Raw genomic sequence first — 25,551 nt, forward strand, 5'->3', positions numbered from 1 at the left:
TATTTCTATGTTTCACAAAGAGAGTAGTATCTATCTTACCTATAGTAAAACCATCATCTATCAGGAACTTACTCAGCCTGTCGTACCATGCTCTTGGAGCTTATTTCAAGCCATAGAGAGCTTTCTTCAATTTGTAGACATAGTCAGGATGCTTTGGGTCTTCGAATCCAAGTGGTTGAATGACGTGTGCTTCTTCATTATTGAAGCCATTTAAAAATGCGCTCTTCACGTTCATTTGATGTAACTTGAAATTCTTATGACAAGCAAACGCAAGCAACATTCTAATAGATTCTAGTCTTGCTACAGGTGCATATGTCTCATCAAAGTCAATACCTTCCTGTTGGTTATAGCCTTGGGCAACCAGTCTAGCCTTGTTTCTAATAATATTACCACCTTCATCAAGTTTATTTCTAAATACCCATCTAGTTCCAATAATTTTGGTGTTAGATGGTCTTGGCACTAAGTCCCAAACTTGATTTCTTTCAAATTGATTGAGCTCTTCTTGCATAGCAATTATCCAATTACTATCCAAAAGTGCTTCTTTGATATTCTTGAGTTTGATGGTAGGAATGAAGGCCACATTGGAACAAATATTTTGGATTTTACTCCTAGTTTATATACCTTTATCAAGATTTTCAATGACAAGGTCAAGAGGGTGGTCTTTAACAGTTCTAATTTCTTTGGGAAGTTGATGTACTTGATCATTAGGTTCATCTAGAGTGACTTTTTCAACTTTCTTCCTAATTTCAAGTACTTCATCCTCATCATCTTCTTCTAGGTCTTTATATTTTTCTTTTGCCATAGATTCATCAAATTTAACATTCATAGATTCTTCCACAACTAGTGTTCTTTTATTAAAGACTCTATAAGCTCTACTATTTGTGGAGTAGCCTAAAAAAATACCATCATCGGCCTTTTCCTCAAACTTTCCTAAGTTGCCCTTAGTGTTAAGAATAAAACAAGCACAACCAAACACTTTAAAGTAATCAACTTTAGGAAGCTTATTATGGAAAAGTTCATAGGGGGTCTTTAACAAAATAGGTCTTATCAAAACCCGGTTTAACACATAACATGCTGTGTGAACAACTTCGACCCAAAAATACTTAGGCAAGGAGTACTCATTGAGCATTGTCCTAGCCGTTTCTTGGATAGTTCTACTCTTTCTTTCAACCATACCATTAGATTGTGGTGTTCTAGGAGCCGAAACATTATGAGTTATACCTTATTTTCGACAAAACTCCCCAAATTCGTCTATATTGTCAAATTCACTGCCATGATCACTTTTGATAAAGGTAATCATGTAACACTTCTGATTTTGTACTCTCTTACAAAGAGACACAAATTCTTCAAAAGCATCATTTTTATGCTTGAGAAAGAGGGTCCAGGTGAAACGAGAGTAGTCATCTACAATTACAAATGTACACTTCTTACCTCCTAGGCTTGTGGTTTGGATAGGTCCAAACAAATCAAGGTGAACTAGTTGCAAAGGTCTTGATGTAGCAACATAATTTATAGCCTTATGAGATACCTTTGTAAGTTTACTTCTTTGACATACTCCACATGTGTGTTGCTTATCAAAGTTCAACTTAGGTAGGTTTCTCACCAAATTTTTTGATGATAGGGATCTAATAGTCTTAGAATTAATGTGTCCCAACTTCCTATGCCATAAAATAGCATTCTCAGATTTAGAAATAAGGCATGCATCAACAGAATTTACACTAAATATGCAAGTGCACACATTATTCTTCTTACAACCCTCAAGAATCACATTATCTTTTGAATCCTTGATCTCACATTTAGAGGCATTAAAATTTACATAATATCCAATGTTACATAGTTGACTTACACTAAGTAATTGTACTTGAGGTTATCAACTAGACTGACGTTAGAAATCACTGTACCTCCAAACTTGATCAATCCATTTTCGATGATTCTACCTTTGCTGTTGTCTCCAAAGGATACCCATCCTCCTTTTTGCTTCTTGAGCTCGGAGAACAATTTTGGATTGGAAGTCATATGTTTTGAGCAGCCACTGTCAATGTACCATTCCATGTTGCTCTACAAAATAAGAGATACTCAATAAAATTTTGGTCCCCATTGAGAGTTGGGTCCATAATTGTTAGTATCATACATTCCTTTTGATTTTCAAACCATTTGGTTACCATTTCCCTTTTGGTTCTCATACCAATTTGTGTATGATTGAGGTTTCCAAGGTCTTGGCTTTGAGGTGCTTTATAGGGTCCTTGGATCTTAGGTGGTCTTTGTACTTTTGGTGGGGTTCTAGTTGAGCTTTGCCTATTAGGATAATTTCTCCTATTTTGACCATAATAGGGTCTTTTAGGATGAAAGAAAGATTGGTCCATGTGCCGACATTCTCAAATGGTGTGTCCTTTCCTATTGTAATTATTACAAACAACCACTTGAGGAATATTTGAGGTCTTCCTATTGAGATTGGTGTCCTTGGATTGAGAACTTTTCTTTCTAATGTAGCATTCCTCATTAGAGTGTCCTCTCTATTTACAATAGTTACAATACTTATTCTTCTTTACCTTCTTACTTGCTATTTTACTTGAACTTGCCTCTTTGGTTTGATTTGAACTCTTGTTCACATCATAGCCTACCCCTTCTTTGTTGAAAGGTGTTTTGGAGGCATTTTCAAGTCGAATATCAAGTGTTTTCTTACCATTTGTGAATGACTCTAGGGCTTTACACAATTTCTCCTTTTCTTTTTCTAAGTTATTCACTTGAGAAGTTAGGAATGTGTTTTGGTCTTTAAGAGTGTTGACCTCATTCAAGAGATTCTTTTTTGTGGTTGCTAGTTCCAAACTATTTTTTTAGAGATCTTCAAAAGCCTCTTCTAGTTCCAAAAAGTCTTTATCTTTATGAGATGGAGAAGTGGGGGTTACTTCATTTTGAGATTCTTTGTCTTCAATAGCCATGAGTGCGAGATTGGTTTATTCTTCTTCATCTTGAGATACTTCGTCATCTTCTTCTTCATCGCTTGAATCAAGAGTGTGTTCGGCTTTGTAGGCCTTTTTGTACTTCTTTATTTTGGGACAATCTCCCCTAAAATGTCCTGTTTTCCTACACTCATAACAAATAATATCTTTGGAAGAGGAGTCAGTGGCATCTTTTGAGAGACTCTTACCTTTCTGATCTTTTGAGAACCTCCTTTTGTTGAATGAGATTTTGCCTTTATTCTTTAGGAACCTTGAGAACTTTTTGGTAAGATACGTAATTTCATCCTCCAAAAGCTCTTCTTCATCGTCACTTATTTCATAATATTTGAAAGCCATAACTTTCTTCTTTGGTTCCTTAGACTCATCTTCCTTGGTGTCAAGTTTAAGCTCCATTTCATGAGTTTGTAGAGATCCCAAAAGCTCATATATGCTTAGCTTATCTATGTCTTTGGACTCTTTGATTGCCGTAGTCTTGGGTCTCCATTCTTTTGAAAGAGATCTCAATATCTTTCGGACATTTTCTCCATTAGAATAAACTTTCCCTAAACCCTTCAGCTTGTTCACAATATTAGTAAAACGAGTAAACATTGCATATATATCTTCATTATTTTTCATTTTGAACAATTCATACTCGTTTACAAGCATATTGATTTTAGATTGTTTGACTTTAGATGTACCTTCATAGGTAACAACTAACTTGTCAAACATCTCCTTGGCGGAGTCACACATGCAAGTTCTATTGTACTCCTTTTCTCCTAGAACACATTGAATATAGCTTATAGCTATAAAGTTGAGTTGCATCTTTCTTTTTTCAGCAGGGGTTCATTCTTCTTTGGGCTTATCTATGGTATTTGGTCCATTTTCGATGACTTCCCATGCATCGACATTGTTGGCACAAACGAAATTCTTGAAGTGATTCTTCTAATAGGAAAATCCTTCACCTTCAAAGAAGGGTGGTCGGATAATATTGTATCCTTTAACCTTACGATTGACAGAGGATCCCATGGTCTTTACTCTTAGATGGATTGAGAACAATCACGGTCTTGAGCTCCCACTCTGATACGAAATGTAAATTCATGAATAGGTAAAGCTAGTGGAAATAGTGCGAAAATAAAACAATTGATAAAACAAAGCAACTAAATTACGAAAGTAACACAATCATTTTATAGTGGTTCGGCCAAATATGCCTACGTCCACTCCTCTCACCTTAGAGAGAATTCCACTAAAAAGAATCTTGAGAATGAGCAAGAGAACTCATACAACTCTTGATTAGGAGCAAGAGGACTCACACCACCAACTACTCTTGATTAATGAGCAAGAGGACTCAACACATAACTACTCTTGATTTTGAGCAAGAAGACTCACAACATATAATAAAGAGAACTTTATTAAGGATTACCTCAACTTTAGTGAATGTGTAGCTAACTTTCACTTTGAAGCTTCAATGCTAAGTGAATATAATTAGCTAAAGAGGGAAGTGAACTTGAATGCTTTGATGAATGAATGCTTCAACACTTTGAATGTTCAAGTTCGAATGCCTTTGCGATGCTTTTGATTAGTCTTAATTGATTATCATTAGTCCAAACGAGCTTACCTATTTATAGGCAAAGGTGCTCAAAGCATCTAAGGTTCATTGCCATTTTAGGATATAATTCTGTCCTAATTCGGTATGCCGTTTCCCAATTCGGTATGCTAGATCATGGAATCTATCCATTGTCAAACGGCTAATTCTCAACAGACATATTGTAATTTGCTAGATCTGATTCGGTATGCCGGATTCTCAATTCGGTATGTTGAATCAGATGTAGCACATTCCGATTGCTCTTTGTAAGCAAACCCTGAGATTGCAAACAAACAGGTCAAGATGGATTCAGCATGCCAGATTAGGATTCGGTATGCCGGATCAGCTGATTTTACTGAAAATGGCTAAGTCCATGTTTGGATAAGTGTGGGGCCATTAGCTTAGGTTAGGTCCATATAAAAACACCTCCTAGGGTCACTCTACATGTATGCATGCGTGAGTGTGTGTATTACAAATGTACTTAAACTTTAACTACATCGTAATATAAAAACATTGAACACATGCTTATAAAAACTCTTGTATTTGAGATGCTTGATCATGGTCTTTGAACATAGTCCTTCTCTCAGTCTTTTTCTTCACACCATACTTTGATACTTTGTCTAGGTTCAATAATGTTGTGAAAGCTCCCTCTTACTTGATGCTTATTTCTTGTAAGGTCTCTATACATTAAAACACAAGTTAGTTCAACTAACTTATTTGTTATCATCAAAACCATATAAGGTGATGTGTGGATTTTACCCCAACATCTATTCCATCTCATGGAAAGAGGGATCCATCCCATACCTGAATATGTAGTGCAAACAAATCGATTCGAGTTTCTTTCGCATCCCATGAATAATCAATAATTAAAAACAAGAGGAATTAACATAGAATTGCCAACCTGATGAGTCTCAAGTATTGCTCCTCCATCAAACAATGGTTCTTCCTCCAATGAGCACTCCAAGCAAACAGATCTGAACCTCTAATGGTGCAACCAAGGTTCTTCAAGCCAATCCTAGATGCTCTTTAGTTCTTCAAGTAGATCTGGGTTTCCAAAATCCTAACTCTCAAACAAGTAGAGAGCAAGAAGGAGAAGAAGAGATCACAAGAGAGAGAGGGGGAGCGAAAAATCATCTAAGAGAGGGGGGGGGGGTAGGCAAAAACATGGAGCACTGCCCCCTCTGCGTTTTTTGTCCCTTTTGATAATTCTAGGGTTTTTTAAAACCCTAGATAGGAAAATAAAAAACCCAGTGAGAGTCAGACTCTCTCTCTCTCTTTGTTTGGCATTTCTGTTTAAACTAAAAGTGCTTCTAATTGGGGAAGAAGGACATTCTAATAGGGAATGATATAATTAATTACTTTATTTAATTTATGGATAATTACAATTAACACCATATCTATTAATTAAATAAAGAACTAATTATTTTAGCAAATTCCAAATAACTCCCTATATGATAATAAATTATTATGTACAGCCCCCCCACTAATCAACACCATCATTATGGAATCTAGGACATGTACACTTGTGCTGCCAAACCCCATTCCATAGTACATGTACATATAAGAGTGTCTGTGCATTTGATCGGGTCCCGTAAAACACGATAAAATACTTTATTCAAATAACTACATATAATCTATTATTTTATGAAAAATAGGTTTTGCAAAAACCATTTCTAAAATGGCACTGGATCTAGATTCCGATCCGATCATACACAGACAACCTCAATCTTGGTGTTCCCCAATTGGGACAATGGTGACCATGTTGAGTAACTCCTTCACTCACAAAGTGTTTGCGCATTCCCAGAACACTGGCTTTGACTCACTTGAGTCTCAGTCATTGATGAACCAAAGAATGCGATCACACTTTGTAGCGACAGGGTTCCCTTAGGTAAAGGGTATCGGTGACACATGTCTATCCCTTCCTACATTTGATAGTAATACATGAGGGAATCGATAAAGTAGATTCTTCGCCAATAGACACATCGATCATGTGAGTACTTGCATTCGTACCTTGACATCACATGTCTAGGCATACCCAATACGATGACCATATGATAAGGGTGCCCAGCCCAAACCCTAGTCGTTACTACCAGTTTAAGTAAAACTTACAGACACATAATGCTCAAAAAGTTTATATCACATGTGATAATATTAAACCAAAATGTATAAAGGTTCAATACAAAGTAAAACCGGATTAAACCGGGTTTGATGGACATATAAATCCAACAATCTCCCACTCGTACATCAAAGCCAATTTTTCATACATTTTAAACCCATGCCCTCCATATGTTTTTCAAATAATCCAAGAGACAAACCCATTGTCATGGCATCTGACACATTTTCACTTGTGTCCACTTTGGAGATACTCAAGTCACCCTGCTGGATAATCTCTCTGATGAGATGATACTTTCGCTGCACGTGCTTGTTCCTCTGATGAGCCCTAGGCTCCTTAGCTTGTGTAATGGCCCCTCTGTTGTCACATAATAGGGGAATAAGGCCCTTGGTAAGGTCAGGGACAACCTCTAAATCTGATGGAAATTTTCTCAGCTAAACACCTTCTTTTGCTGCATCGCAAGCTGCAAGGTATTCTGCTTCGATAGTGGAATCGGCTTTAGATTTCTGTTTTGCACTCTGCCACATAATGGTACCTTTACCCATTAGATACACCATCCCAGACGTGGATTTTCTGTCATCCTTGTCAGTTTGGAAATCTGAGTCTGTGTAACCCAGAACTGACAACTGATCAGATCCAAAAACCAAGAAGTAGTCCTTAGTCCTTCTCAGGTACTTAAGGACATTCTTGACAACACACCGATGCTCTTGCCCAGGGTTAGACTGGTAATGACTTATGATACCTATTGCATAGCAAATGTCCGACCATGTACACAACATAGCGTACATAAGACTCCCTACTATAGAGGCATTGAGAAATCCTCTTCATCTCTTCAATGTCTGTCTGAGACTAAGGACATTGAGATCTGGAAAGACTGACTCCATGTCAGAAAGGGACACTTCCCCATTTGGAGTTCTCCATGCTAAATCTGGCCAGGACTTTATTTATATAGATAGCTTGTGATAAGCCTAGCATCCTTTTCTGACGATCTCTCACGAGTTTAATCCCAAGGATATAGCTAGCTTCACCAAAGTCTTTCATCGAGAACGTTGTGGACAACCACTATTTCACTGATGAAAGAAACCCCACATCGTTACCCATCAACAATATGTCATCTAAGTATAAAACAAGAAAACATACTGCACTCCCACTGATCTTCTTGTAAATGCATGGTTCATCCATGTTTTGATCAAAACCAAAAGATTTGATTGATTGATCAAACATGATGTTCCAGCTTCTGGAAGCTTCCTTCAGTCCATATATGGACCTCTGTAATTTGCACACTTTTCTTTCTTCCTCCAAGGAAGAAAACCCCAATGGCTGTTGCATGTAGATTTCTTCTTGAAGAAATCCATTCAGAAATGCAGTTTACTCATCCATCTGCCAGATCTCATAATCAAAGTATGCGACGATAGCCAATAAAATCTTTATGGACTTTATCATCACCACTGGTGAAAAGGTTTCCTCATAGTCTATACCCTCTTTCTGGGTATAGCCCTTTGCCACTGGTCTCGCTTTGAATCTTTTTACCTTTCCATCCACGCCCTTCTTCCTCTTGAAGATTCATTTACATCCAATCGGCTTAACACCAAGTGGTGGATTGACCAGAGTCCAGATCTTGTTGGAATGCATTGAATCGATTTCAGAACGCATTGCCTCCAGCCGCCTAGTGGCATCAACATCCTTAAGAGCCTCAGAGTATGTTATTGGATCATCATCCGATTCAACTGACACCATGTGGAACTCTTTCACTATTTGTTCCTCTTCGGTAAGAAGAGTAAGCCTGGTGGGTGGTCTAATAGTCCTCCCACTGCGTCGAGGTTCTTAAGGTGTTGGTATTTCAGCGGGTATGTCAATTTGTCTCACTTCAGGAAGTGAAGTTCCTGTGTTATCCAATAACTCTTTAATGACTACAGGTTTGGACCTCTTGGTCAACATTTCTTTCTCCAGAAATGTGACATGTTTACTTATAATGACCTTTTGGTCAACCGGGTCATAAAAATAGTAACCTATCGTGCCTTTGGGATAGCCTAAGAAAAAACATCTTAAAGTCCTGGATTCCAACTTGTTTGCCTATTACTTTCGCACATGTGCTATGCAACCCCATACCCTAAGGTGTTGAATGCTGGGTTTACCCTCTTTCTACAACTCAAAGGGTGTCTTAGCTATAGACTTGGATGGAACCCTATTCAAGATATAAATAGCCGTTTCTAAAGTGTACCCCCAGAAAGAGAGAGGTAGCTCACTATAAGTGAGCATTATCCGGACCATATCCAATAGAGTCCGATTGCGTCATTCGGATACACCATTTTGTTGTGGTGTTCTTGGATTAGTTAGTTAACTAACTATCCTTGCGATATGAGATATTCTTTAAATTCATTCGATAGATACTCCCCTCCATGATCTGATCGTAAGGACTTGACACGTTTATCGAGTTATCTTTCAACCTTGGCTTAGAACTCTTTGAATTTATCAAAGGCTTCTGATTTTCTATGCATCAAGTATATATAACCATATCTAGAGTAATCATCAGTGAAAGTTATAAAATACTCATACCCATACCTTGCTTGTATATTTATGGGCCCATACACATTAGTGTGTATTAACTCGAACAGCTCTGTGGCTCTACTATCTTTATTGCTAAAGGATTTCTTGGTCATTTTGCCTTAAAGGCATGACTCACATGTAGGGAATGGTTCCACCCTCAGACAATCTAAGGGCCCATCCCTTACCAATCTACTGATTTGATCCAAATTAATGTGACCTAATCTTAGATGCTATGGATATGTTGAATTCACTAGAGCTGCTTTTTGTTTCAAATCAACATTCGAAACAACATTCATTCTAATAGGGCAATCTAGGAAGTACAATCCACTTTGCACACATCCAGACACCATAAAAGATTTATTAAAACAAATAATCAATTTAGAATTAAAGGAGAAACTATACTCGTCCAAAACGAGTTTTGAAACTGAAATAATCTTCCTCTTAAAAGAGGGTACATAGTAACAATTCTTTAAAACTAAATTAACTGAACTAAAATTTAAAATATAAGTTCCCACAACCATCGCCATGGTTTCAGCTCCTGTACTCATCCGAAGACGCACCTCATTTCTTTCCAGATTCTTTGTCTCCTTAAACCCCTATAAATCATTGCAAATGTGAATAGTGGAACTACTATCCACCAACCAAGAGTTGGTCGGTTCAAAAGATAATTTAGACTCATAAAGAATCTAAACATCGTATGTATCTTCTTTAGCTGCCTCAGTTTCATCTGGCTTTTTATCTTTCACAGTAGCCAGGAATGCACGACAGTTCCTTTTCCAGTGACCCTCCTTACAATAGAAGCACTTGCCTTTAGCTTTATTGCCAGACTTCCCACCCTTGGGTTTCAGGGGCTTCCCCTTATCTCCCTTTTTCTTCTTCTTCCCATTTGAAGAAGGTTTTATACTAGTCGCATTGACCTCAGCCTTGTCCTTTTTCAAGGAAGCTTCTGCCTCTACCAATGCATTAGCAAGCTCGGTGAGCTCTATCTCCTTATCTGACATCTTGTAAGATATCTTAAAGGGTGCATAGGCAGAAGTAAGTGATGCCAAGATCACATCAGTCTTGTATCATAGACCAAAATCAGTCCCCATGGATTCTAGTTTCTCAAACAGATTTATCATTTTCATGACGTGGTCCATCACTGGAGTCCCCTGGGACATCTTGTAGTTATGGATCTGACCCACTATATCAGAGTGTGCATGTGTCAGCTGCCTATTTAATAATTCAGCAAGCTTATCCATTTTACCGCCTGAGGTGCGTATATCCTTGACTGAATCCAGAACTGATTTTTTCAATGATCCTAGGATGTAAAGTGATGCCTTGGAGTCCCTCTTGAGGAAATCCTGCATCTCTTCATGTGTCTCAAAATCATTTAGGTCGGGTTGAGGAGGAACTTGTTCATCAAGAACTATGTATAGTCCTTCTGTAGTCAGGAGCAATTTAATGCTCCGGTACCAATCGACATAATTTGTACCATTTAATTTGTATTCGCTAATGAGTGTTAATAGGTTGGAATCAACGACAGTCATTGAGTAATAATCCACATTTGTATAAGTAAAAATACATGCATATTAATAACCATTGATAAAAATTGAGCATACACATCAACGGTCATTCATGATTTAGGTCTCCCTCATTATCCAAAAAATGAATTGGATACCTATAACCCTTGCATGCATAACTTACCCTGTCGGGAGTTATTATACACACCGTGGTAGTGTAGACTAAACTATTCGCCTCATGGGCTTCTAATATTTTTGGCCACCTGGGTGTCATGCCCAGATCCTGTCGACGAACATACACCTAAGTTATGCATTTACCTATTGCATTAGTTAGAATCATGGAATCATGGAAGATGACCCACTGTCGCAGTGCCCTCTCACTATCCATATCCTAATGTATCTAGCTAGCGATAAATATCGATAACCATGTGATAACAAGTCTGGCAATGTTCTGTCGACGTATGCGGGGTCATATCACACGATCTCTACATTATCTTCAATAGGAGGTCATAGACATGTCTACTAACTTAGACTAGTCCATATCATACATGTATTATGATTAAAGAGGGATTAAGCAACTCTCACAAACATATCATGGATGGAATTAAATAACATAATTAATCAATATTAATTAAAAGTGATTATGGGATGGCGGCATTTTTATCAGAATCAATTTAAAGAACCCTCCTAATAAAAATAAAACTAATAACTTTCTTTTAATTATGGGTGCATCAATCATGCCATGGATGCCATGCCTCGATCATCTCCTCCGCCCGATCACGTCTTCAAAGTAGCTGACTTGCATCTCCATAAGCTTTGAGTGCCACATGTGGATCATCATCAACATGCCCTGTGAGTCTTAACTCCTCTAAAATTACAATCAAAACCTAGGAAAAATATTCTATACACTTTCCTTTCCATAATAAATAAACCCTGCATGGACAAACCAACCCACCATTTTGGGCTGCTCATGGGGTAGAGTACATTTATTCATAAAAAAGAAAGGGGGAGAGAGAGAAAGAGAGAAAAGCATCACATCCACCCATAATCCCAATGCATCACATACATCAAATTATCATCCATTTTATTAGAAAGTCAATCCCATAATCACATCATAATATAACATCATGCATGGACATCATTACAGTAAGCAAGCATAACACTGGATTTCGTCAATTATTGAACCACCACATCACATGTGTTAACATGTATCCAAGCTCATTATCAATTAAAATCTCATTTTAATTCGAAGTGGGTGGAGAGAAAAATATCTTCGCCCATCTTCTTCCTCCACAATATTAAAAATTCTGTTTTTGTAAAAATCGTTTTTTTTAATTTATTAAAACTAGGAGGGAAAAACATAACAGAAAAATTCTGCTCAAAACCACAAGGGCAAAAAGGGCACAAGCTGTGGGTAGCACCCACGGGCTGCGCGCAGCCCGTACTAGGCAGGCCGCTCATGTGCGCGTGATGCTGCCTGTGGCTTGCTACAGGTGGCTGCCGTGTGCGCCAGGTGCACAGGCCCTAGGCAGCAGCCTGCGCACCTTGCTGGCCATGGGTAGGTGGCATGGGCAAGGGCATTAATGCGGAGATGGTTGGCAGCATGCGCTCCATCCCCAACTCCGTCACAAAAAATTTTAATTAAATAAAACTTCTCTTCCCCTTTTATGGATACAATTTGTCACTAATTGGAACAATACATCAATCAAATCTATGGTCTTTATAACCAACCACATGGGCAAGTTACTAGATTCTACCAACCTTGTAACTACCCCATGTGCACATGGGAAGGTTGTTACAATAACCACATAACCACCCATGTGCATCTTCAACAAACTCAATCAATAATTTGACAACTTACATCACATACATGATAATTATATGAAAATATTAATTATATGATATTCATAGGTGAGAAAGGTGGCTCTGATACCACACTGTAGGTCAAACTACGGCCGTAGCATCATGTCATGGTTCCCCTAGGAAATCAATTATAAACCAATTAGGGTATTGCACCCCCTGGGTTAGCCCATGGTTGCCCATGGGCACCCTATTTTAATTTTAGGGTTTTCCATGGTCGCCCATGGAAACCCTGGTGCATCCCAATTAGGGTTTGATCTGATAAACCAATGCCCTGTCCTTCTCTTTTGTGTCCCATGGAATTATGGAACCCAAAAAAAATGGAAAAATTCATCTCTATTCCATCTCATGGAAAGTGGGATCCATCGAAAACAAATCAATTCGGATTTCTTTCGCATCCCATGAATAATCAATAATTAAAAACAAGAGAAATTAACAGAGAATTGCTAACCTGATGAGCCTCAAGTGTTGCTCCTCCAATAGACAATGGTTCTTCCTCCAATGAGCACTTCAAACAAACAGATCGGAAGCTCCAATGGTGCAACCAAGGTTCTTCAAGCCAATCCTAGATGCTCTTCAGTTCTTCAAGTAGATCTGGGTTTCCAAAACCCTAACTCTCAAACAAGTAGAGAGCAAGAAGAAGGAGAAGAAGAGATCACAAGAGAGAGAGGGGGAGCCAAAAACCATCTAAGCGGGGGGGGGGGCAGCAAAAACATGGAGCACTGCCCCCTCTGCATTTTTGGTCCCTTTTATAATACTAGGGTTTTTTAAAACCCTAGATGGGAAAATAAAAAACCCAGTGAGAGTCAGACTCTTTCTCTCTTTGTTTGGCAGTTCTGTTTAAACTCAAAGTGCTTCTAACTGGGGAAGAAGCAGAATCTAATAGGGAATGATATAATTAATTACTTTATTTAATTTATGGATAATTACAATTAGCACCATATCCATTAATTAAATAAAGAATCAATTATTTTAGTAAATTCCAAATAACTCTCTATATGAAAATAAATTATCATGTACAACCCCCCACTAATCAACACCATCATTATGGAATCTAGGGCATGTACACTTGTACTGCCAAACCCCATTCCATAGTACATGTCCATATAAGAGTGTCTATGCATTTGATCGGGTCCTGCAAAACACGATAAAACACTTTATTCAAATAATTACATATAATCTGTTATTTTATGTAGAATAGGTTTTGCAAAAACTATTTTCAAAACGGCACTGGATCCAGATTCCAATTCGATCATACACAGACAACCTCAATCTTGGTGTTCCCCAATCGAGTAGTGGTGACCATGTTGAGTAACTCCTTCACTCACAAAGTGTTCGCGCATTCCCAGAACATTGGCTTTGACTCACTTGAGTCTCCGTCATTGATGGACCAAAAAATGCGATCACACTTTGCAGCGACAGGGTTCCCTTAGGTAAAGGGTGTCGGTGACACATGTTTATCCCTTCCTACATCTGGTAGTAATACATGAGGAAATCAATAAAGTAGGTTCTTCGCCAATACACACATCGATCATGTCAATACTCGCATTCGTACCCTGACATCACATGTCTAGGCATACCCAATGTGACGACCATATGATAAGGGTGCCCAGCCCAAACCCTAGTTGTGACTACCGTTTTAAGTAAAACTTACGGACACATAATGCTAAAAAAGTTTATATTGCATGTGATAATATTAAACCAAAATGTATAAAGGTTCAATACAAAGTAAAACAGAATTGAACCGGACCAAACCGGGTTGATGGACACATAAAATCAATAGCTCACTTTGTGGTATTGAGGCTGAGTCTTTCTCTCATATTTTGTTTTGGAGTGCAGCTTTACAATTTAAATTTGGTCTTTTTTCCTTAATTTCTTTGGGTTGGGATGGCAATCGAAACCGACCTTTATGGAGCTGAGCACTTGGTGGAAGCATAGAGCAAAGGTGGTTGGTTTCAAGGATGTGTGGAAGTTGGACCTGATCCTTATTCCATTTCTTATATGGGTAGAAAGGAACTCCAAACATTTTGAAGAGAAGACTAGAACTTCGGGCATGGTTTGCAACATGTTGTTGAGGGAAATAAAAATTTTAACTCCCCATTTTAAAGATCCAGTCTCTTTGGTAAGTGATCTGATGTGTGCTAATAACTTGAGAATTTGGGTCATTCCTTAGAAACTAAGGGAGTTCTTAGAAGTCCGTTGGTGCGTCCCTTCACCAGGTTGGGTAAAGCTTAATGTTGATGGATGCTTGCTGGGAAATCCAGGAAAGACTGGTGCAGGCAGCATTTTTCAAACTCTTTAAGGTTTTGAATTTAAAACTCTTCAACGTTGTAAAACGCACCCATGGAGGTGTAAAATTCATTCATTCAAAGTTGTTCGTCAATACACCATTTTGCAAACATATAGGTAGCTAAAGATTGAAATCTCCATCCCAATCTCAACCCTAAAGATCTTATGGTTGATATCAAATCTAATAATCAAACAAAATTAAGAAAATAGAAAATAAAATCCAAGGAAACTAAAGAGATGAATAAATCCTAATAACTAGGGATTAAATTTATGAAATCAACTCCAATAAAATAAGAAGCACAATTAAAGTAAGAGTTGCAATTGAGAAGCTCCTAGTCCACACAGTTTGAACTCTTTCACCCTTCCACGTATAGGATCTTTCAACAATCCAAATCCAATCTTTCCTAACCAAGCATGAGTGTCCAACCCACAGTCTACTACTTAATGTGCAACCCGTTCAGACTAGTAAAGGGGTAACCGAACTAGCTGGGCTGGTTCCAGATTGAGTTTGATTTTCCTTCTTGGCCCTTAGCTGTTCAGACCACCGTATTGATTTAGGATGACTGAGTTGGATCTCCATGTGGTATGCTATCATTTTGGACCTGCATCACGATCCCTCCAGAAGGTTCTTCGGGCTGTTATAGACAGCATATGGGGGCACACAACGCCTCTGAGGAGCTGGGAGGTGCAACGGCGCATGATAACACCCTATATAAGGGAGTTCCTAGGAGTAAAAGGGATCCAAACATTTTTTGGTTTTCCTTCTCTTCTTCTTCAACTCTTTTGGTTCGATTTGGAAGGTAGGGTTTCTAGATTTTATGAGGGGTTCAATATCTTGTAATTTCCTCAAGTTCATTTCTTCTATATTCATTTGAGTCTTGAAATCAGCCTCTAAGGTAAGAACTCTCTCTAAATTTTTAGATAAACTTTTCTACTCAGATCTATTATTCTACTTTTAGCTATTAATTGTTTATGGTCAGATCTATTACCTTCCTATTTTCGATTGATTGCGCGTACAATTTTTAAGTTCAATTGTATAATTGTGCGTACCTGCCATGTTCTTTATTTTTATTGCATCCTGTAATTGCGTAATGGTTTCTAATCTTTCCTTGAATGTGCATACCTTTAATTTAAGTTAATTACGTCTTCTGATCTTCCATATGTGATACTTGTTCTCTGTAGCTTTGCTTGTGAGTTCTTTGTTATTTCCTTTGAAAATTCTGTCCCTTATTCTTGTCTATTATAATTCATTTTGTTTTCTTGTGAGTTCTCTATTATCTTTTTTTGTAACTTTGTCTCTTAGTTTTGCTTATAAGTCATTTGCTTTGTTCGCTTCTGATACATATCTTTGATTGTCTACCTCCAATATGGTATACATGGTCTAATGTGCAATATTCTATTTCTTTTTTTTTTTGTTCTGATGTTTACATTGCTGGTCTTACTTTTACATCTCCATTCCTTTAATTTGAATTTCAATTTAGTGATTCATGCTTTATTTCAATGTACGGTTTGATTTTACCTCTATATCTCCAATCTTTTGCTTTTACTTGATGATATTCGTGGCTGAGTAGGTTCATTATCAATCTTACATAACTCCCTGTTAGATCCTTTTTAGTTTAGTTTTCTCTCTTGTCATTGTTCCTTTAAATTTGTTGTTTAGTCAATTAGTCTATTTTCTATGTTTGGCTTTAGACCATGCTATTACGTCTAGGTTGTTAATCCCTTTTCAATATCTAAATCTTCGGATTACGCTTTTATTTTGTTTTAGATTCTATTTTCATTAAATATAGTTTTCTCTTTCTTAAAATTTCTCCCCTTTTGATGTCTCATCAAGGTTATATCTATCTCAATGTTTTTTTTTTGACAGTTTAGAGTGGAATATTCATTGAATTCTTCATTGTTTTTCCCATTTAGATGGAAACATTTATAACCCCTTTGCTAAAATCTTAGTTTAGAATGGAAATGTGTGATTTCCCCATATCGTTTCTCATTTTTTGAATGGATGAGCTCATGACTCTTATTCTGAATTACGATTGTTAGAATAGTTGTGTTCATCAGCTCCTTACTAAATTTTCATGAATGCATTTATGACCACTTTGCCGAATTCTCGTCTTAGGATGGATGTTTTGAGGACTTTTCGACTGATTTTCAATTTTTAATGTAAGCATTCATGATTTTTCTACTGATTTTTTCTTATGAGTTTATTGATTTGAGTTAAGTTATTTTGTTATGATTTGGGACTAGATAGACCTGTTCTTGGGTCAATGGTCTCATTCTTTTCTTTTGTTGTTTTGTTTCTAAATTTTTAAAAAAAATAAAAAAAATTTGTTAGCTTAGACTTGGATCTTTTGGGCTAGATCATTCTTGATCTATAGCATTGTATCATTTGGCCTACATCAAATATGGCCTTTGTCTATAAACAATAACAGGTTGGGTATTAGAGTTGGCTTATTTGGCCCGGAAACCTTGTTCTGCAATCATCATGATCCAATGGGTTGTAGGTTTAGAGTCAGCCCACTCACTGGGGCTTTAGTCCCCTTTCTCTTTCATCTTTTTTTTTTTTTTTTTGAGTTTTGAACATGTATCGGGTCTGGTCATAGACCCATCAAGTATGTTAGGTACATACTAGTATATTCATGCAAATATACTTACATGGACATAACCCCTTATACATTTACAACCATCTAAGGTTTATTATTATTTAAATATCTATATTATAAGCCTTCACAGCATACAATCTAACATTTTAGATTTAGGTTTAACCAAAGTGAAATTAGATTATTCAGAATTAAACAATTATTTCATATCTCATGTAAACTAGAATATAGTTAATTAAAAGAAATTTAACCAACTAGGTTAATTAGAGTCTAATAATCCTCTTATCAATTTAATTAGGATCAAGCCATGATTATTTTTTTATTAGATCATAATAGGGCATCATAACCTTTTAATTAAATTATTCACATTTTATTTCATATATATGCCTTAAGATAAGAGAATTTAGAAATTTGGTTTAGGACAACATCATATCATATCATGTCTAGATACCTAGCATAGGGCAAGTGACCTATTCAATAGGATGTATGCAATGTCAGGTCCAAATATAAAGAGACTAACCCTATGGTCAGGCAGGTTGGGTGCCTAACACCTTCCCAACCTGTAACCTGACACCCACCCAGAGATTTGGATACAGATTCAGCACCTAATCCCATTGAGTCATTAATTTACCTCTCCTGAAAAAGAAAGATGTATAGTGGGCCTTAGGCCCTAACCTAGGTGGCGACTTCCTGTATTTGATTAGATAGCCCTCTTGCGCTTTTAGGGCGGTGTATCCGTGGTATCGATCTTATATCTCTACTAATGGGTTCGGTTTCTCTATATTGTGGGCCTTAAAGAACAACTTTCCTCAGATCTTAAATTGACCGAATAAAATTAATTTTTTCCAAACACTTCCAGGTAAGATTTCAAAAGGTTGTTCCTCAAATCTTAACAAAAAATGGCTTGGTGAGATTTCAAAAGACTTTGAGAGCTATATGGTCTGAAGAAACCAGCACATTGGTTAACTATTTACTACTTTCCTCGGATTTAATATCGATGGATATAAATAATTTTGCCAAAAAGATAACATGAGTTTGGATGTCTTATGGAATATTGTGGGCGTTGAAGAACAACGTTCCTTTGATCTTAAATATCGACAAAAATAAATCATAATTTTCCAAAAATTTTGATGTAAAATTTAAAAAGATTTTGACACGATTTGGACTGAGGAAACCAGCTTATTGGTTTGCTGGTTACCACTTTCTACTAATTCTATATTAAGGGTGCTCATACTAGATGGTTTACCCTTCAAGTTTAGTAACCTAAACCACTTTCAGTCCCCATACCTCCTTAAAGAATTGTTATCACCATCGACAAACTGATAGTTTTTGTTCTCAAATTCACCTATATGCTTCATGGAATTTAAGTTTGAAAATGTTTAGATGGCTAGACAATTATGTATGAGATTGATACCTCTTTCTCTCTCTCTCCCTCTCTAATGTGTGTTTGTGTTTACCTGTGTTTTATCTACAAAAAGGATTCACTTGCTTAAGAAAATATATTATTTTTAAACTAAAAAGAGCTAGGAATATTACTGAATTTGTTGGTTTGCTTTTTTTCCCCCTGGTTCAGTCAGAGAAATAAAAATTAACATTATGACAACAAATGCTATCGCACCAATAGATAGAGTTGCAAAAGCATATAAAGGTGATGGAGGCAACTTACATTGGATCAACGATTTACCAAATTTTAGAGTGAGTAAGTATATCATTAGACTTACCTTCCTATAATAGTTTCTTCTTTTTTGTGTGTATATGTATAGATTATAGATATTTTTTCATACATGCAGGAAAAAGTTACCTTTGAGCAATTAATTCCAATGCCTTCGCTGGAAAGAGAAAAGTGTGTGACAGTGGAGTGAAGAGTGGGAAGTGGAGGGGGGGAGAAGAAAAGGGGGAAAAAGTGTCTTCTATTTCCCATAATATTTCAAATGACCCCCAAGAGCTTGACCAGAAGAAAATGATGTTTCACTAATTTTGCACGCATGCTTCTTCTCATGAGGAAGATTTAGATTTCGACCGCCACTAATGATGATGTAATCAAGATCAGATTGTTTCTCATTATCAGATTTGAGTCTTTTCAAGTGGCCCGTACAGTGGTCACCAAAAGCTTGGTAGGAAGAAAAGGTTCTTCCACAGGTCTCACAGCTTCTATTTCTACAAGAGGCAAGCCTAAGAAGGAAGCGAGCCGCCCTATGGACATCTTCTTCAGATGAACATGGTAATGATGATGAAGACATGGAATTCGTGACTTTATAGGAGAATCCCGCGTAGCAAAAGCGTTGCAGCATATCTTCCAAAAAATCTTGAAATGAGGGCTCACTCACGGAGGCTAAGATTCCATGTCTATTGCCATCCGCACTCTTACGCCAAGTCAGAGATTTCCTTCCATCACTCTTGTTCTCCTTTTGCTTCCATCTATCTACATGGCAAACAATAGGGAGAACACCTTCAACTTCTTCACCCATCTTTGTCAAGAAATGGATATCAAGCTACCTCTTATTCACCTTCCATATTACTGAAAAATATTCTTGGGTATAACTTTCCAGTTTAGTGTTAATATATGTAAGGAAGGAATAATGTGTACTCAAAGTAAGGACAAATGTTGAGGATCCTCTCTAAGGTTCTCTCTTGTATCTATATATTTTTCATATCACATGTAACATCTTGAGCAATGAAATCAAATCAATTCTGCCTCTAGTAAAACTTGACTTATCATTCCTGATGCCATGAATCTCTGCTTAGCACATCTGTCTTGCTTAGTATATAACTCAATTTTATCAGCCTAATTTAAAAGGTGGAAGGCGCCCAATCACTGGACAGATTCAGGCCTATATGTGTCCAATATCATATGTAGTGCTACGAGTTGTGTGAGAGATATACTTACCTGCCACTTGATGGCCCTTTAACCTGAGAGATTCCATTTGTTGCAGTGTGGCATTACGGATTTTGGTAAGCCAATGGTTGATGTTCGTTAGGACTATAAACCGATACCGGATTCATGATCCTGCATTGTAAGCAAAGAGGCTCAACATGGAATCCACTATCCGTTTACGGGGAATATCTAAGAGAGTGAAAGTGATTGGTCTGGCATAAATCTAGATCTAATGTTTATTCGAAATGTTTTATAAACTTATTTTTTATATAAACTTTATATATATAATATATTGGATTTTGATTTCGAAGTTTTACAGCCGTCCGATCACAATTACATACTCTCTCAATCAACTTACATGATGAATTGGGGATAAGTAGCATTAAGCAAAAAGCCTGGTTCAAACCGACCTGAACCAAACCGTCCTAACCTAGTTCGAACCAGACTGTCCAACTGGATTGGATCGGATTTCGGGTCAGATTGACCCGACCAACCGGGTTTGGGTCGGATCCGAGTCAACCCCTTTAGCTCAGGTTCGGGTTACCCACTCGGGTTAGGTCCTGGTTATCCCAACTGGATCGGTCTCGGTCTGGCCCACCTGGGTTGGGCTTGGTATGGCCCATCTGGGTCGGGCTTGGTCTGGCCCATCTGGGTGAGCACCCGTTCATGACCCAAGGGGCAAGTTCAGGCCTAATTGGAGCGGACCTTATTATGTGAAGGAAATCTTGACTGGGCAAGCAGTTCGTCTCATTGACTTGGGTGGAGAAGAACTAAAGGGCCTTGCCAATATGGACCAACTTAAAAAATATTTCGTGTAGCTATTTAGTTTACATGAACTGCGTTTGACCTGATTCCTTTCCAAAGAATACGTAGGCAACTTGGCATGCTCAAGTGTGGTCACAACATCCAGTCCTCACCCGGGACATTCCTCTAATTCTGCCATCCGACATTTCTGTCATTCAAGAACCCCTTCCGCCAGTTCTGCCACTCGGCTCTTCTGTTTGTTACAAAAAAAATTCACCATTTGGCATTCTCCTTTGTGTTTCAAATAGGAGTTGACTAATCCTTGAGTCTAAAAAAAAAGGAAAAAAGAAGAAAAAAGAGACCTGTTCCAATTTATTAAGGAAGTTCTTTAACTGAGTGTAGGTAACATACGTCATCCACAGAAGGCAACCTCCCTCGACAAGATCTTGCGAAAGTGGACCCTTAACATGAATTCTGGCAATCCAACTCTTCTGGAAGACGTCCAATTACCCGACCTAGGAAGGATGATGTGTATAGAGATTCATCATGACATCCTTTGATAAGCGCACCAATGTTGGGATCCAAACCTGTATGTTTTCAGATTTGGAGAAGTAAGGACAACACCCACAGTTGAAGAATTCCGAGCTTACATGATCTCACCACCACCAGGGAGACTCTTTTGCCCCCCCTTGCGCAGCAACTATGAAGAAATTTTACAAGATTTCATTGGATGGACCAAGAGGGAAGTGAAAGAAATCATGAATTATAAAAAGGTGGATATTTTGAAGGTAGCAGGGCTTTCTCCAGGCAAAAAGGAGCCAGAGGAACTCAACAAAAGAACAGAAGGAGAGCATATCTCTTTTGCATGATTGGAAGATACTTGTTACGAACTCCAAAAAGGGGTGTTCCCTCTGTGATGGTGGACCTTGTTTGGCAGCTCCTAGATGGGTGCGACATCGTCCCCACCATACTGGCGGAGACTTTCAAGGGTCTAGATGAAATGAGTGCTTCTCGAAGATATGGAATGGATTATTGCATAGGATCACCCACAATCTTGTAGATATGGTTGATGGAGAGACTACAGTTGGTCAAACCTATAACCGATGCTAGATTTCAGTCGAAGTATTTCCAAATTCGAAGAGAGACGAAGGAATTCTGTGCAATCAAGGACTGGAAGAAGTATTTAGAAGAACAGATGAGTAGGTTCAATGGAACTACCATTGGTGGGACATGAAAACCCCAGTTCTTGAGACTCCAGGCTACAATGTTGTGAGGTTAATGGGCTTGACACATACTACTTTCTACTTGCCTCGACTAGTGCCCACACAGTACTAGTCACCACTCAAGGTGATTGAAGTGAAGATTTAGCCACTAGAAGAATTGACGACGAAGATTGTGAATCTACTGGATAAACTATGGTGGAAATATATAATTACAAGGTGACATTGTTGGTCTATGTGTCAATTCCCCACCCTTTTCGGTTCTCCTTACCCCTCTACCATTTCCGTGCATGTAATGATCAGGGATTAAATGAAAGTATCTGGAATTGTGCATTGCAAAGGAAAAAGCAAGTGTCTCAAATAAATCAACATATTGTTCCCATTCTATGAAGTATAATAATAAAAAAAAGGCATCGTCCAATCATTCCACCAATATTCCCACATTTAGAAAAAAGAAAACATAAAATCTAAGGAAAAAGTATATAATATGTAAGAAGGGAGATGAAGCTAGTTCTCATCACTGGAGGATAAGGTCTCAGCATCTGGCACCACCTCATCATCATCATTATCATAAGCATAACCCTCATCATCACCGCTCTCATCATCATGCGGCACAAATGGGGCAGGGGTGATTCCCGTAAACGTAAACTATCTCCTAAGATGTCTGTTCTCCTCAGCTTGATTATAGCTGCAGTTCTCATAGTAATCCCGAGAATCCCTCATATCACCAAGCTGGACACTCTAGATTGGTTTCATTTTGAGAAGGTAAGATCTCAAAAAAAAAAAAAAAAAAAAAAAAATCGGTTGCAATTTCGTCTCATTGTTACACCTTTAGAAATTCGATCGCGATGCCATCTCATCGTTACACTTTTCAAAAATCAGGTCGCGATGCCGTCTCATCGTTACACTTTCAAAAATTCGATCGAGATGCCATCTCATCTTTGCAACTTAAAAAAAAAACTTGATCGCGATGCCGTCTCATCGTTACGTTTTCAAAAAAATCCGAACGTGTTGCCACTTCATCGTTATGTTTTTAAAAAATTCAATTGCGATGCCGTGTCATCATTACAACTTTAAAATTGGGTCACGATGCCGTCTCATCGTTACACTTTCAAAAATTCAGTCTCAATGTCATCTGATCGTTGCAATTTTAAAAATTTGGTCGCGATACTGTCTCATCATTACACTTTCAAAAAGTTGATCGCGATGCCGTCTCATCGTTACACTTTCAAAAATTCGATCACAATGCCGTCTCATCGTTACAATTTTAAAATTTGTGGTTGCGATGCCGTCTCATTGTTACAATTTCCAAATTCGATCGCGATGCCGTCTCATCGTTATACTTTCAAAAATTTGGTCACAATGTCATATCATCGTTACATTTTCAAAAATTTGGTCGCGATGCCGCCTCATTGTACACGATCATCATTCGATCGCGATGTCGTCTCATCGTTGCTCTTTTCAAAATTCGGTAGTGATGCCATCTCATCATTACACTTTTAAAAATTTTTGTCGCTATGCCGTCTCATTGTTACAATACTATCACATCACTAGGGGTGTCAAAAAAGCCCGCTCGGCCCGAACCCGCCCTGAGCCCGGCCCTTACCCGACCCTGATTTTTCAGCCCGAAGGGTGGGTTAGGGTTTAGAAATAACTTGACCCTGACAGGGTCGGGTCGGGATCGGGTTTAGGCCTCGGGTTGAGCCCGGCCCGGCCCTACCCGACCCTGTATTGTTTTATAAGCATATATATATAATATATATAGATATATACTTTTATATATACAATATTTAATTATATTATATATAATAAAAAACACTCAAAAGCGTCAAAACTGAAAACCCTAAAAGCAATTCTTTTAATTCATCCCCATCTCTCCTTTTTCCCTTTCGAAGAAACCCCATCTCTTTTCCTGCGGACTGCAATGTCACTCTTGAAGACTTTGGATTAGCCTCAATTGTTTTCGTTTGGACTTTGGAGAAGGCTGACGAGGAGAATTGCAAGGCGAGTTTGGACCAACCAGGTATGTGCGATTGTTCTTCTTCTTCCATATCTCTCTCTTGGTTCTGTCTCTCGCTGTCTTCTCTTTGCTATTTCTCTTTTTTATTTGTGTTCCTTTTCACTGGCTCGAACCCTAGAAGGGGTTAATCAAAGTTTCAGAGGGAAAAAAGGGGTGGTGGGCATTTTCGCTGGAATCGACAGTGGTTTTTTTTTTTTTTTTTTTTTAAAGTCAAATAGATGGGGTGATTTTCAGTGAAAATTGAAGAGGTTATCTGGTTTGGGGTAAGGAATTGGATGGGAATGACTTTCTTAGTGAACATGAATGGAGTGTTAATTTCAGTCTGGTTTGCAGACTTGCAGTACATGGTATGGAGTATGCATTTGGAGCCCATGAGTACCCAACAAGTGGAGTGTTTGAGGTGGTCGCCACTAATCCCAATCATCTCCATTCTGGTTTCATCTTCTCCTTATTCTTCATTCTGGTTTCATGGTGAGCAATTTTATGAGTTTTTGTTGTGTGGATTTGTTTGTTTTTTTTGTTTAGATGAAACTGTTGTGTGAATTTGATAGTTATCGGTTTAATTATAAGTTTAATTAGCGTTTTATTTTGCTGTCTTTTGATTCATTTGCTAGAATAGTTCATTTGATTGAAGAATTTTTATGCTTTAGTGGAAGATTAAAGTCAGGGACAAGGTCAATCAGGGTCAATCAGGGCCAACCCGACCCTGACAGGGTCGGGTCAGGGTTGAGGGTTTCTTGGCCCTACCAGGGTTGGGTCAGGGTCAGGGTTTAGGTTAAGGCCTCTAGGGTCAGGGTCAGGGTTTAGGCAGGCCTGGCCCAACCCGACCCATTGACACCCCTACACATCACCAAGAGTTTAGGTAAAACAATGTTCGAACGCTAATTGGAACCGGCCGAGATGTTTAAAGATTTGAATCCCTGTAGGAAAATGTTTGAACGCCTGGAGGAAATTCGGCCAAGCAATGCCTAAAGATCAGGTTCCCACTAAACAATTTTTGAACGGCAGGAGGAAATTCAGCCGAGGCAATGCCCAAAAATCAGGTTCCAGCCAAGCAATGTTTGAATGCCAGGAGGAAATTCGGCCGACCAATGTTCAGAGATCAAAACCCCTGCAGGCAAATGTTCGAACACCAAGAAAAAACCCAGCCGAGCAATGTTGCCCCATTAGGTAAAGTGCACACTCAGGTAATGCCGTCTGAATTCTCAAAAAGGATTTACCAAATGGTTTGCCAAAGTGTTGTTAAAAAATCTGTCGCCCATG

General features: G+C 38.1%; 1 long non-coding RNA gene across 1 annotated transcript; it reads left to right on the forward strand.

Moving 5' to 3' along the window:
• The first annotated feature begins 6,748 nt into the window (after positions 1-6,748).
• Positions 6,749-24,697, forward strand: LOC122641876. The gene is made up of 3 exons (XR_006329978.1): positions 6,749-6,760; positions 8,479-8,481; positions 24,622-24,697. It is a non-coding gene; the product is annotated as an uncharacterized LOC122641876 (long non-coding RNA).
• The last annotated feature ends 854 nt before the right edge of the window (positions 24,698-25,551 follow it).

Source organism: Telopea speciosissima, chromosome 10 (assembly GCF_018873765.1).
Source record: "Telopea speciosissima isolate NSW1024214 ecotype Mountain lineage chromosome 10, Tspe_v1, whole genome shotgun sequence".
NCBI classification, from domain to species: Eukaryota; Viridiplantae; Streptophyta; class Magnoliopsida; order Proteales; family Proteaceae; genus Telopea; species Telopea speciosissima.